Source organism: Lipophrys pholis (genome assembly GCF_963383615.2).
Source record: "Lipophrys pholis genome assembly, chromosome: 5".
Taxonomy (NCBI): domain Eukaryota; kingdom Metazoa; phylum Chordata; class Actinopteri; order Blenniiformes; family Blenniidae; genus Lipophrys; species Lipophrys pholis.
This window is the reverse complement of record NC_137628.1, coordinates 1,635,048-1,649,888: the sequence shown is the minus strand read 5'-3', so window position 1 is coordinate 1,649,888 and position 14,841 is coordinate 1,635,048. Positions and strand designations below refer to the sequence as shown.

The following is a 14,841-nucleotide window of genomic DNA, read 5'->3' as shown; positions in this document are numbered from 1 at the left end:
AGTCAAACACACACACAGTTCATCCATCGTTTATGTAACTTTACCTAATGGATCCCAGCTGCAGGTGAAGGCAGGTTCCATCCTGCTCAGGCCGGCAGTCCATCGTCAGACAAAGGGTACGTCCGGAAAGTCCCTCCTAACTATGGACTTTACCTTAACCCTGGATGACGTCACGGGGTTAAGGAAAGGTGTTAGGAGGCTTCCTAAAGGAGTTAGTGAAAGGCGTTAGGAGGCTTCCTAAAGGAGTTAGTGAAAGGTGTTAGGAGGCTTCCTAAAGGAGTTAGTGAAGGTGTTAGGAGGCTTCCTAAAGGAGTTAGTGAAAGGTGTTAGGAGGCTTCCTAAAGGAGTTAGTGAAGGTGTTAGGAGGCTTCCTAAAGGAGTTAGTGAAAGGTGTTAGGAGGCTTCCTAAAGGAGTTAGTGAAAGGTGTTAGGAGGCTTCCTAAAGGAGTTAGTGAAAGGTGTTAGGAGGCTTCCTAAAGGAGTTAGTAAAGGTGTTAGGAGGCTTCCTAAAGGAGTTAGTGAAAGGCGTTAGGAGGCTTCCTAAAGGAGTTAGTGAAAGGAGTTAGGAGGCTTCCTAAAGGAGTTAGTGAAAGGTGTTAGGAGGCTTCCTAAAGGAGTTAGTGAAAGGTGTTAGGAGGCTTCCTAAAGGAGTTAGTGAAAGGCGTTAGGAGGCTTCCTAAAGGAGTTAGTGAAAGGTGTTAGGAGGCTTCCTAAAGGAGTTAGTGAAAGGTGTTAGGAGGCTTCCTAAAGGAGTTAGTGAAAGGTGTTAGGAGGCTTCCTAAAGGAGTTAGTGAAAGGCGTTAGGAGGCTTCCTAAAGGAGTTAGTGAAAGGCGATCACGTTAGTGTGGCAGTCGGACAGCACTTTCACTTAGTGACGTCATAATAATGCGACGGCGGCGCAACTTAGTGACGTCCACCATGGTGGGGAAAGAACTACAAGTTTCTGAAAATGGACGATAAAAAGTTCATTTGAGTTTAGATGTTTTAAAGTTGTTCAAAGCAGATTATAACTTACATGATTTGCTCCTTTTTCCAACATCCTGAGTTTCCCTGAACGCTTCGATGAGCGGGTTCCTTTAAATGTTGTCGCCGCAAGGAATTGTGGGGGAACATGAGCTGGTCTCCTTTGGTAAAGGAAGCATCAGTGGTTCCTAAGCTAAAGGAGGTTCTAAAGGAAGCATCAGTGGTTCCTCGGCTAAAGGAGGTTCTAAAGGAAGCATCAGTGGTTCCTCGGCTAAAGGAGGTTCTAAAGGAAGCATCAGTGGTTCCTAAGCTAAAGGAGGTTCTAAAGGAAGCATCAGTGGTTCCTAAGCTAAAGGAGGTTCTAAAGGAAGCATCAGTGGTTCCTCGGCTAAAGGAGGTTCTAAAGGAAGCATCAGTGGTTCCTAAGCTAAAGGAGGTTCTAAAGGAAGCATCAGTGTTTCCTAGGCTAAAGGAGGTTCTAAAGGAAGCATCAGTGGTTCCTAGGCTAAAGGAGGTTCTAAAGGAAGCATCAGTGGTTCCTAGGCTAAAGGAGGTTCTAAAGGAAGCATCAGTGGTTCCTAGGCTAAAGGAGGTTCTAAAGGAAGCATCAGTGGTTCCTAGGCTAAAGGAGGTTCTAAAGGAAGCATCAGTGGTTCCTAGGCTAAAGGAGGTTCTAAAGGAAGCATCAGTGGTTCCTAGGCTAAAGGAGGTTCTAAAGGAAGCATCAGTGGTTCCTAGGCTAAAGGAGGCTCTAAAGGAAGCAACGAGCCTCCTTTCCTTTGCTTAGTGAGAATTCAGACGGTCCTTATCATGGCCGCCACACTAAACACTTCTGGGGTTCAGGAGAAGTCGATAGTTCAGGAGTTTGGAGGGACAATTCAGACGTACCCAAACACTCACAGTCACACCTACAGGAGGTTTCGGATCACCAATCAGCCTCAGACACACAGAAAGGCCTGGATCGTTTTGTTGTATTTTGTCTCTTCCAGCAACGTTTTCTCACTGCTTCGCTTCCTAATATCCTTATAAACACGGAAACGTGCCACTTTCCTGAACCTCTGTGTGTTGAGCACTACGGTGGCAGTAAACAGTTCTAATAACCACTGCACTGTTTGTGTTGTAAATTTAACAGCACTTCTCCAATACGGTGTCCATGGAGACACATTTTCATCTAACAGATACTGAGAGGAGCAACAGTTCAAAAGAGCCTGAATCTTCTCGTGGTACTCTTCTCTGTGCGGTCGTGTTATATAAAGACAGCGCCCACTAGTGGCCTGACTTTCAATCTGCAGCGTTTTCTTGGTGCTTCAGTGTTGTCGATGATGGTTTTCGAGATGTTGCCGTCTGAGTCATAGGTGATGATTTCAGTCGATGGTCGTGTTAACGAAGCGTCTATTTAGAAACCGTCTCCTCACCGGCACAGGTGTCCAGCGCTGTGCTGTGATTGGTTAGAAGCTATCCGTCAATAATCAGGAAGTGGTTTGAGTTGTGGAGCTGCAGCCTGCAGACGTGTCACTGCGTCAGCCGCGTGCACGCCGGAAAGATTAAACTTGTCGCATCAGCCGAACATCTGTAGTTGGCATAACACAGGTTGTGGTGATTTTTCAGCTTTGCTCCGTCAGCAGGGAGGTCAAAGGTCAGCAACACTGCAACTCATTGTGATTCATTTATTTGTGAGTGTGAATCCTGCTGTGTGTCATTGGCTGCCAGCAGTTTCCTGCTGAAGTTTAAAAGTTAAAGAGGCTCCGACGGATTGTGTGCTCTCAGAGAAGTGTGGAGGGAGCAGAGGTGAGTCAAGGACGCCTCAGGTTCAGCAGAGACTCAGAAGCAGTGAGAGCGAGGGGAAGGATGAGGAGAGAGAAATCCTTTCATCCCGTGACTCTCATCTGAAATAACAGCCGGCGCTGCTGAATTTGACCCTACCTTCCTCATTACCCATCAGAGCTGCAGACCGCAGTCAGATGCTTCCAAAACTCACCCGTCATTTGCTTTCACGCTCCAAACCCTACTGTTTTTTCGGACGTGCGCAGAATGACCCCCCCCCCCCCCCCCCCCCCCCCCCCCCGGGGTTCGGAGTGTGGATGCCTCTCGCTCTCCGGCAGCCACAAGGAGGAAGTGTGCACGCTCGCATCGCTCCCCGCCCCGCTGGGAGACATAATGGGTTGTCCATGTTCATCCGCTCAGAAGCTCCCTGATGCTGTGAATCCTCCGAGCGCGCTCCACACTTTGATCAGCTCGGCTACAAAGAGACGGAGACAGAGAGGGAGGCTTTGTGCTGAGTCGGCAGGGATGGAGGCGGCTCCTGCAGGCCTTAACCCAGCTTTACCCTCTCTCACTCGCTCGCTCTCTCACTCGCTCACTCGCTCTCTCACTCTCTCACTCACTCACTCTCTCGCTCCCTCGCTCACTCTCTCACTCACTCACTCACTCACTCACTCACTCACTCACTCACTCACTCACTCACTCACTCACTCACTCACTCACTCAGCAGGAGGGTTTTACTTCAGAAAGTCAACATACTGGAGTGTGTATGTGTGTGTGTGTGTGTGTGTGTGTGTGTGTGTGTGTGTGTGTGTGTGTGTGTGTGTGTGTGTGTGTGTGTGTGTGTGTGTGTGTGTGTGTGTGTGTGTGTGCGTGTGTTTGAGTTTGTGCTGCTCGGCACGGTGGATGAATAAGTATGTGATTTGCCTTTAAAAGCTGTAAAGGACCCACAGAAAAGTAGTTTGATTCAACTTCATTTCCTGATACAATAGTCATCTCAAGACAGTCAATATTGACATAAAGAGTGGATTATTGGACAGGAAGGAGAGTTCCAGAACAGTAAAGTACTAAACCAAACTAAACCACAAATAGAGGTACTTTGATTTTACTATTGGCTGATGTGTGGAAAGAAGATGCTCTGTGTTTATTTCACCTCAGACAGACATAAAGAACCACATGAGAGGTAATTTCCTGTTTTACGTAACCCTTATGTAACAAAGGTTCGTGGATTATTCCCCTTGTAGACACAGAGTGACCACATAAAACACCCTGGATGGTCTGACTTTGACCTCCGGTCCCACAGCGAGGAACCTGGAGGTCATTTCATCCCCACATGAAGCAGGTCTGCAGGTCACCTGCTTCCACACCCATCCATTCATCCATCCATCTTCTATACTGCTTATCCTGTTCAGGGTCATGGAGATTGGGAAGCTGTCATGCCAAAGTGACACTGAGCAAACAGCCTGAACGCTTGTTCACACTGGATTATTGTGATTTCTTTACATTATAGCGTCCCAATAAGCCTCCACAGCTCAACAAAACTAAGACGTAGAGAATGATGAAAAGGAGAAAGATTCATCCAGCAACTGTAGCCAATCGATCCTTTCCCTCCATCCATCCTGCTTAGTCCCCATGGGGTCAAAGGTCAAGGTGGGAGTGCGAAGGGCAAACGATGGTGTGTTTGACTCGACCGGACAGTGAAGAGAGCAGCCTGATCCCTGACCTGAGGTTAACCTGAAGCTGACTGCGTGTGGACACACACATTCACACACTAAACGCTGCCTCCACCTGCCACCAACCCAGAGACACTTCCAGCACCTGCTCTAGTGGCTGAGCTGCCTCCACCCGTAAACATAACAACCCACCCCAAACACGCACACACAGAAAGACTAAACAAATGTTATTAACGATCAAACAAATCAATTTAATGACCTTTAGGGGGTTGTGTGTGTGTGTGTGTGTGTGCGTGTGTGTGTGTGTGTGTGTGTGTGTGTGTGTGTGTGTGTGTGTGTGTGTGTGTGTGTGTGTGTGTGTGTGTGTGTGCTCCCTGAGATTTTTAGTCTCTGAAACAGTTTGTAATGTTTTAGATTTACAAGACTGGCAGCTTTTGTTTTAGTAATTAAAAAAAAGATAATCTTTACCTCAGAAACATGCAAATGAAAGTCAACCGGATCTGTTTGTGGCGCCAAGTGGATCATTAATCACCGCACCGTGTGCGTGGATGAGTTTCTGTCGTCTGATTGGTGAGAGCGGCCGCTGTCACGCCGGAAAGTGGAGGTTGAAGACGAACCTCCTGCGGATCGCCTCGGACCGGAGGCGGTTCCCTGGGCGGCTGCAGGAGAAATGGTTTCTGTCTGTCAGAGAGGAGAGAGAGACATGAGAGCTGGAGCAGCGGGAGAGGAGATGAGCAGGGAAACAACGGGGCTCTACGGGGGGAGGCAGCGTGGAAAAATCAATGGCTGTGGAAGAAATGGACACAAAGGCAGCCGAGACAAATGGAGAAACGCTGATCAGTGGTTGAAGGCAGGGAGTCGCACGCTGCTTGTTTCTGGATTTAACTTCTGCTGCTTACAGGTCGCTGATCTATGGAGGGAAAATCTTCTGTGCAGAAGTTTTTATCTGCCTCAGATTTCACCTGAGGCAAACACAAAACTCCCTGCTCCAGAAGATTTATCATCACATTATGAGGCCTCATATTCTCACTGGACGGCATCAATTTGACCTCCTCTGTGAGGAACTTGTTATCCTGGACCAGGGGAGGCCAACCAGTCAGAGACCGAGAGCCACAGAAATCACTATGGTGCTATAAAGAGCCACATCATAGAAATCAGGCTTACAAAGAAGCTCCTGATAGAATTGTTATATGATTGTTCAAATTGATTGAATTTCAATTTTCTTGGAGTTACCTGATGAAAATCTCAATAGTTAGTCATTTTATTTTTTGCTCACATTTGGCTGAACATTTTGGGAAATGGATCCGTAAGCCGTGTATCAGAAATACATTATTTTCCAATAGGCAGCATTGCTTCTGTTATATTTCTCACAGTGACTATCCGACTGCCTTCATTTGATCGTTTACCAGCATCGTGAAAACAGAACATGGAGCCAGTGAGAGGGAATGAAAGGTCTCAGCTGGAAGATGAGTCTCTGAGTGTGTGGCGGGTTTATTGTCTGGGATTACAATACCGCCAGAATGCTATTGTCCAAAACTTTCAATCAGCCGCCAGGAAAACGATTCACTTTCAGTTATGCTAGATGGGTTCAATCACCTCCGCGCTGGTACACAAACTCCACTGGCCTTTCAGCAAACGTCTGAGAAATGTCAGGGAAAATGTTGGCGAGGCGGTCGGCCCAACGTCTGCCGCCGCGCTCTGCCTCTGCCGCCGCGCTCTGCCTCTGCTGCCGTGCTCGGAGCCGCCGCCCTCGGAGCCGCCGCGCTCATTAAAAGGTTATGGCAGAACAAGAACGCCACTTGTTGCTGGAGGGACGATTCAGCCTGAGAATTAACTGGAGGCCTGAACTTCAGCGGCAGGCGACGCTTCATCGTCCTCCTCACCTCAGATTCATCAGCCTCTTCCTCACCTCAGATTCATCATCCTCTTCCTCACCTCAGCTTTATCATCCTCTTCCTCACCTCAGATTCATCATCCTCTTCCTCACCTCAGATTCATCATCCTCTTCCTCACCTCAGCTTTATCATCCTCTTCCTCACCTCAGATTCATCATCCTCTTCCTCACCTCAGCTTTATCATCCTCTTCCTCACCTCAGATTCATCATCCTCTTCCTCACCTCAGCTTTATCATCCTCTTCCTCACCTCAGATTCATCATCCTCTTCCTCACCTCAGATTCATCATCCTCTTCCTCACCTCAGCTTTATCATCTTCTTCCATACCTCAGATACATCATCGTCCTCCAGACTCATCATCCTCTTCTTCTCCTCAGCTTCATCATCCTCTTCTTTACCTTTGCTTCATTATCCTCTTCCTCACCCCAGACTCATCATCCTCTGCCTCTCCTTAGCTTCATCACGCATTTTCCTCACCTCAGCTTCATCATTCTCTTCTTCACCTCAGAAACACAGGCTCAACCGGCTGTCACTGTGTGTGTGTGTGTGTGTGTGTGTGTGTGTGTGTGTGTGTGTGTGTGTGTGTGTGTGTGTGTGTGTGTGTGTGTGTGTGTGTGTGTGTGTGTGTGTGTGTGTGTGTGTCCTGCAGGGCTGTGGCCTCTGGCTGTGTGTGTGTGTGTGTGTGTGTGTGTGTGTGTGTGTGTGTGTGTGTGTGTGTGTGTGTGTGTGTGTGTGTGTGTGTGTCCTGCAGGGCTGTGGCCTCTGGCTGTGTGTGTGTGTGTGTGTGTGTGTGTGTGTGTGTGTGTGTGTGTGTGTGTGTCCTGCAGGGCTGTGGCCTCTGGCTGTGTGTGTGTGTGTGTGTCGGCTCTCAGCCCAGACTGGACCAAACACTCTGCCTGCAGGACAGTAAATAAGTAAATAAAACCCGTTGAGGTGACTCAGCTTCATCGCTGCTCGTCACCGACTCTTCACGCTCATTTGTCTTCTCACTCACATCGCGAGCTGAGACAGTAGAAGTTAATAATGAGGACTGATTGTCAGTGGGTGTGGAGAAGAAGATGAGTGAGTGTGTTTGTCCGTTTGCAGTCGACCTCCGGAGCTCACCACTTCTCGCTCTCGAAGTTCCATCCAGGCAAAGTCAACGTTAACGTGGTGAGGCTCCGCAAGCAGCGTGATTTTCACCGGGCTCGTCGAAGGCTTCACACGGTTCCTGACTGAACCAGACAAATTTAAATCATCGCTTTTGCAGACTGTACAAGCTGAATCTGTGCCGACTCGATGTGATTACGCAAGAATAAAACGTGAGCGTGCGCCACCCATTCAGGACAAATAAAGACGCGAAACATGGACCCAACTCCTGTGTGGCTCGGAAAGAGAGGTGAACCAGGGAGCCAATTTTATAACGAGAGCTTGAAGTAAGTACTTGTGAGCATGTACTAGCATTTTATGTTAGTTTTCCGCCGTCGCGCGGAGGACTACGTCCTGCCATACTGCACTTCTATTGGTTTGTTTAAGCTGACGTGATCGATTCCCAAACGATCCAACCTTTCGCCGCAGGTGAACGAAAACCACGCCATTTGTGGGCGCCGTTACTGGAATTCCTCGACTCCCATGAGCAATATCTGACTAAGTTCTTACTTCTTTGCCAATTAGTAACAGTTACGGACTGTTAGCTTTAGCATTAGCATCATCCTGCACTGTTTCTGAGAAATCTGCTCCTGTACAACAACAAAGTATAAATAAAAAACGATTATTCAGCTGAACAGATCATCTCACCACACATATTCAGCTCATCACACAAATGCACGTTCCTTACAAATGTAACACCACTTATAATGAAAACAAGTGGGCTTTCCACTTTACGCTGTTTATTAAAAAACATGTAGATTTAGTCCATTAATTCTGTTGCTGCCTGGTGTTTGTGCTGCATGAGCAGAAGAGCCGCAGCACTTTGTTTCCCCTCCAACACCCCCGAGTCCACATGGATCTCGCTCCGCTTCACTTTAAGGGCCTTTGTTTCTTCCATGTTTCTCACTGAATTTAAATTTTTACCTCCCCTCTCTGAGCATGCACCATAAGATCAACAACATAAAAACACTCCCTGCTCAATCTGATGCAGAAATCGAAGCAGGAATTATGATGCAGCCATTTTTCAGTGTTTGAACGTCCCTGCAGGCGTTTCTCCTGCTGGTTTCCTCCTCCAGTTTCCCTGGCGCAGCTTCACCACCGCTTAGATCTGCTTTGGATATATATTTAGCTCTCTCTAATCTGCTGCGTGCGGCTCCTCCCTCGTCTGGCACATTGCGATATTATGTTGAGATAATAACAGATGGACTTATTAGGGAAACTTATAGCCAATATTTTTTTATTTTTTATTATTTTCATGACTCTTTAGATCCGTGTTTTTTTTATAATTTCTCACTTATTTTTCTGGCATGACTCGATGCCTACTGCGATGGTGCGTGTGTGCGTGCGTGTTGATGGATTTGCTGAGGGTGGGTTTGTGCATGCATTGAGGTTTGAGCAGGTTTGTGAACAAAGAGGATGGAGGGGGAAGAGCCTTTTAACCATCCTCTCATCATAGTCGGCTTTGCCTCCCTCTTCCTGAACGCCGTGTAACTGATAAGATACCGTTGGCTGTAATCAGTTACTTAGGCCCCGTTCACACAACGAAGGTTCAATGACAACGCCTCATCTGTTATAAAACAAAAAGGTGTTGCGTTTCCACTGCAGCAGCGGACACACTGAAAATGATGTAGTTAGTAGCCGGACCACAGGAGGGCGCTGTTGCTTGATTTTGTAATGAAACCACAGACGTGTACAGAGATCAATACGCTATAAACATGAACAAAATCGAGAGTACCCGACATTCGTATGGACTGATGACGAATCGGATGCTATCAGGGGTGAGTCTCAACTGTAAAACTACTGATATGGACTAGAAATCTAGAATACGGACCGCGAGTCAAACCACTACGGGGGCCGCCATGTTTGTTTACTGGCACGTGAGCAGGAACTATGTACCATGGGGGGAGATGTGCATGCACAGCAACAGCCCTCCACAGCCTCCGGCAGTGCAGTGGGGGAATCACACAGGTGGAACAGAAAAGTTCCACCTTGGGAGACGGTATAAAAAAGTTGCGGATGCAGTGGATGCGAACATGTCGTGTAAACGGACCCCCGAAAGTGAGGTTGAAGTTTTGCGGAGACACTCGTTTTCGTTGTCGTGTAAACGGGGCCTTAGTAATCGGTTACGTACTGTGGCTGCATTGCATCGATTCAACACTCGACGCGTAGAGAAGGATTCTGTAAATAAGCTGGTAGAAAACTTACTTTACAGTAAAACTGCTTAAGTTTCACTGCTGCTGTGATTCATATCAGACTCACTGCAGACAGAAGCTCCAGAAGAATGGTGCAACTGAAGCTCACAGTGAGCAAAACGTCTCCAATCCCTTCATAATGTCTCATGTGGAACATTTAAAACATCTCCACATAAATAGAGTTTAAACTTCATTAAAACTCACCAGTAAAGTGCTTCAGTGGCATCAAATAAAAAACCTTGAAATATTCTGGTATTTTAATCCTGCACAGTGTCGGGTTACAGTTTTCCCAGCATGCACTGCTGTTTCCCCCGTGGGGTCCAGTTATCACATTTTCCATCAGATCTGTTGAAAACATGTTGCTGGCTTCAATTTGATCTTTGTTGCTGTTTGTGTAAAACTACACAGGTTTCAGTGAGTTCCGATATAAATTTGTGTCTTAATTCATCACATTTAAATGAATTAATTGCTTGTTTTTCTTATCTGCTGTAATAAAGAATCATTCCTAAAGAATTCCCCTAAACTATAAATACATGCTGTGTTTTTACTAATTTGGTGTGAAATTACCACATGAGGCTTTATTCACCTGTTTGGCCTGAATATTGCTGATTGGATTAAAGAGATGTTTTCAGTTATTCAATATAACATTTACGGTGTGTTCAGTAAACCAGAGAGAGACGGAGGAAAAATCCATCAGTTCGAACAACCAGACGTCCTCTGTGTCGTTCTGAATCATTTATTGGATTCACTTTATCCGTTTCAGTACTTCTGGGTGGTGTGGTGATGTGTTCGGATGTATTTTTATATTAAATTACCTTTAGGATCTCAGATGTTTCAGCTCTTTATGATAAACTTGCTCCCAGCGGAGCTGTGCTTCGTTGTTTCATCTGGATAAACTACAATAAACTGTTTCACCTTTTTTAGGATTTAAATTTCATATCGACAAGCAGGATGAGGCCCGGTGGCCGGCTGAGGCCCGGCGGCCGGCTGAGGCCCGGCGGCCGGCTGAGGCCCGGCGGCCGGCTGAGGCCCGATTGCAGGCTGAGGCCCGGTGGCAGGCTGAAGGTCAGTGGCCGGCTGAGGCCCGGCGGCCGGCTGAGGCCCGATTGCAGGCTGAGGCCCGGTGGCCGGCTGAGGCCCGGTGGCAGGCTGAAGGTCAGTGGCAGGCTGAAGGTCAGTGGCCGGCTGAGGCCCGGTGGCCGGCTGAGGCCTGGTGGCAGGCCGAGGGTGGGATTGTAGAGCCGTCGTCCCTCAATTTGGAAGTTGCTGGATACGATTCGATGTGAAAGTGTACTTGAGCATGACACAGAACCCAAAACTGCTCCCAGTGGACAGACTGAGCTCTGTGCATGCGGCTGTTTCCTTTGGGTGTGTGTGTGTGTGTGTGTGTGTGTGTGTGTGATCAACAGTGTAAAGCTTTGGGGACTGACCAGTGTCAGTCAAATTCATTTATCATAGGATAGCAGTACTTTATTAATCCCAGAGTGAATTTCTTTAAATGTGTTTAATGGTCATTTATTTGAATGCAGCTTAAAGATTTGGAAATTATATTTGAATCTTTAACTGAAGTTATTTTTGAAAACCACTAAAATATCATTTTAATACCATTGAAACATTACAAATATTCCAGATATTTGAAGTAAAAAATGTAAGAATCACATGGGAGGATTGTCAATATAGAAAAATCAAATGTTGATCTATTTTTGTTACTTGTACGTTTGTTATCTGAAGTCAGTCTTGCGGAAATGAAAGTGAGTAAAGATAATTTGACTTGTGGTGTTTCAGGGCCGCGGTGGTTCTTTACAGCCTCATAATCATCCTGCTGCAGCTTTCTAAATGACTCAGTTCAAGTTCTGCTCTCGGTCTTATAAACCGTCTCTGAATGGTTTAACTTCCAGCCTCTCTATGATCTCCAGTCGCTCCCCAGAGGAGTCTTGGACCTCCTGCTCCTCTTCAAGGTTTTAGTGAATCTCACAGATGTAAAACAGCAGCTCCTTCCCTGTGTAGACATGTGACGGTAGATCCCGGGCAGAAGCTGCCGGGTCGTCAGACGTCAGGTCACCTGGTTCATGCTGCTGTGCAGAGGCAGAAACAGGACAAAGGCCTGGAGGGGACCCAAAGGTGTGCAAAGACGTACAGACTAGTTAATCAATTTCCCTTCACTGCCAGGACGCGTTGACCTTCTCTGCGCCTTTTCTCCGGTTGTCCGTGAGAGTCGAGCCTGATGTGCACAACTGCTCAGTGACGAGGTGAGAAATCATCCAGTGGAAGCAACACGATTTGGATTCCATCGGTTCGGCTTCTCCGTCTGCTGTGAATCATTCTGCCTCAATGCTGGAATCCGTATTGGCTTGTGAAGATACTAGTCGGTCGTGTCTGTCCTGTTTCTCAGTGATGAGGTCTGAACAGTTTAACTAAACCACCAAGAGAATGGAACAAGTTTCAAAGCAAACATTGCTTTTTTTTTAAAGAAATTTCCTGCATTTTGGACACAAGACGACACTGAGACCCGAGCTGAGATATCGGTGATCCTAACACCAACGCCAGCGTCGCAACTTTGTTTATAAAGCACTTCAAAACAAAGTGCTGTACAGGCGAATGAATCAAATGTAAAAGTGCACAGTTTACACGTTAAAACTTGAAGACGTTATCGTGTTTGTCCGTTTAGCTGTTGTTTGTCTCACTTGATATTTGATGCCGACACTTTGAGTCTGTCCTCGGTCTCACTTCGCTCTGAACTGAAGCTTCGTCTCAGCCGCGGTAAACGGCACGAGGCTGAAAGAAAGCACAGTGTCAAAATAAACTGACATTTGAGTGACTTCCTTGAGGAGAAGCTGCCACGTTGCCTCGTGTTTTCTATTTGTTTTCTCTTGAATGAACAGAAGCGGATCCCTGCGGCAGCGTTTCACCGTCGTCGCCTGCAGCCTCTTGTTCTGTCGCTGCGTTGTGTCATAGTCCATCAACAGCAGGAGGACTGGAGTCATAATGACACGTTTCCTGTGTTCACTTTACCAACTTTTACCTCAATAATCAGGCTCCGTTTGCTCAACGACATTCCTAGGGCCCACTGAAAAGACAACTTTTTGAAAAGGCTCCCACTATGTCTCCATGTAACTGGTACAAACTCTGATAATGGTCCTGGTCCTGGTCCTGGTCCTGGTCCTGGTCCTGGTCCTGGTCACCACGGCCGTAGTAACTAGTAGTTCTGCACATGCTCAGTAGAGACAATCAGAACAATGTTTCCTCCAGAGTGTCATGACTCCCAGTTCAGATTCTCCTGGGACTTGGTACTTTTATTTTGACAGTCACCGTAAAAACAATCCAACTTGGTCGTCTGTCCACTACAATGTCTGTGTCCTCCCATCGGTAATGTTTAGAGCTGATTTTTATCTGCTGCGTGCGTGTGTGGTTTCACTACAAAAACATTGTCACGTAAACGTGAAACTTTTCTCAAACAAAAACGATGCGTTTGTCACTTGAAACGTTGTCATGGAAACGGAAGATAACGTGTCCATTCAGTGTTGTTCTGTCATTCACTTCACCAATAAACTTCCTCTGACTCCTCTCCTGATGTCTGAGTGACTTCTGAGGAGAGACTCTAAGCGCCACACCTCAGCCGCTGTCACATCAGATCAACGTTTCCTGTTCGGGTCCAGGACCTCGGCTCTCAGCCAGCCCATCATGTGCACCTTTGTGTCTTTATCTCCAAATGTCCTGCCAACCACTTCACAACTTTCAACTCCTCACATGCCTTTGCTGCAAACCAGAAAATCAATGAGCCTTCTCTTTTCCCAGAGGCTCCTAAAGGCAAATCAATGGAGGCCGATCTATTGTTAAAAGGACGCGTCAGCCTTGGCCGAGCCGTTGGAAGCAGCGCGAGCAGCAGTTATTAGATTCTCCTGTGAGGGGAGAGAAGCTCAGCCGACAGCGCCGGGCTTTGTTTTCATTGAGCGGCAGTCGTGTGAAGTCCACCGCCGCTGCCAGCGGGGCGGCTTCGCCCACTCGTGAGGTGCTTCAGTCAGCAGCGATGCTCGTCACGAGTCGGATTAACGCTCTCAGAAGTCTTCCCAGCGACTGCGGCTTTTAGACGTTCCTGAGATTTCCACCTCTGCTCTGCAGTGTGAAGGCCCCTGCATCCTCCCTTTTGAACCCATAAGAACAAGAAGAACATTCGTCAGTGACGTCAGCCAGCAGCAGAAAAAAAAAGCTTTTTCTGCAGGACTGTTCATACTCCGATAAGAAGCTGCTGAACTCGCAGGCCACGCCCCCTCACAGCAGGCCACGCCCCCTCACAGCAGGCACAAGTCTGTGAAGCGGCGTTTAAACTTTTCAACTGCACAGTTTATTTCTCTCCTCCAGTGCTTTCAGAAACACATTTCTCTGAACTTTTTCAGTTATAAAAAAGTTTTTGTCAGAGCGCCATGTTAGTCCAGTTTTAACTCCAGGAGCTGACAGCTGCTCGTGATGCGTTCAGGTGCATCACGTCAGCCTGCACTCCGACATTTTAACGAGCTGCGGCGCTGGTACAGTAGCGCTGTTACAAACTAAATATGATTAAAATATTATCGATAGTCATGAGCGAACTAGAACACGCATGCGCAGCACACGGCAGTGCAGAAGTTTCGGCAGTGCGGCTCCTACAGAGTTCGGCCAGGGCGGTTGGCACAGCAGAAACTAATTTGTTCGGCCAGAGGGAGCTGGAAGAAGGAAATGACGTCATTTTGTTCGACAGGACCCCGCACTGCCGAACTTTCGTCTTGTTCTTATGGAGGATGAAGAGGCCTTTATGGAGGATGAAGAGGCCTTAACACTGAGCTGCTTAGTTAAACTATTGAGGAGCTGCTTCACCAGATGATCAGAATGTTAAATCTCATGTTTCAGGGTTTTATTCACCGCAGAATATCACTGGATTGACCTTCAGGATGAAAGACGACGCAGAGCCTTTATTGACCCTCTGTTAGTGTTTCTCACTGATGCACAGATCAATTATGGCAATCTGGCCTCTGACAGGTGAAGTGATTCACACTGATTGTCTTTATTAAGGCTCCTGTCAGCAGGAGGGATTCATCAGGCTGCCAGTGAACGTTTGTCCCCAAAGTTAAAGCGATAGAAGCAGAAACAGAGACGCGTTAAAGATTAGAGATTGAAGTTTGACAACGAAGGTCTTGTGCACGCGACATCTTTTCAAAGCTGGACTGAGATTCACTTTTCAAACACTTTGCAATCAAA

At 47.1% G+C, this 14,841-nt stretch overlaps 1 protein-coding gene across 6 annotated transcripts in view; it reads left to right on the top strand.

The window, feature by feature from the left end:
• The window catches only part of LOC308110032 (endonuclease V-like), an 80,410-nt gene that overhangs the window by 43,299 nt on the left and 22,270 nt on the right, over window positions 1-14,841 (top strand). The window lies entirely within an intron of this gene.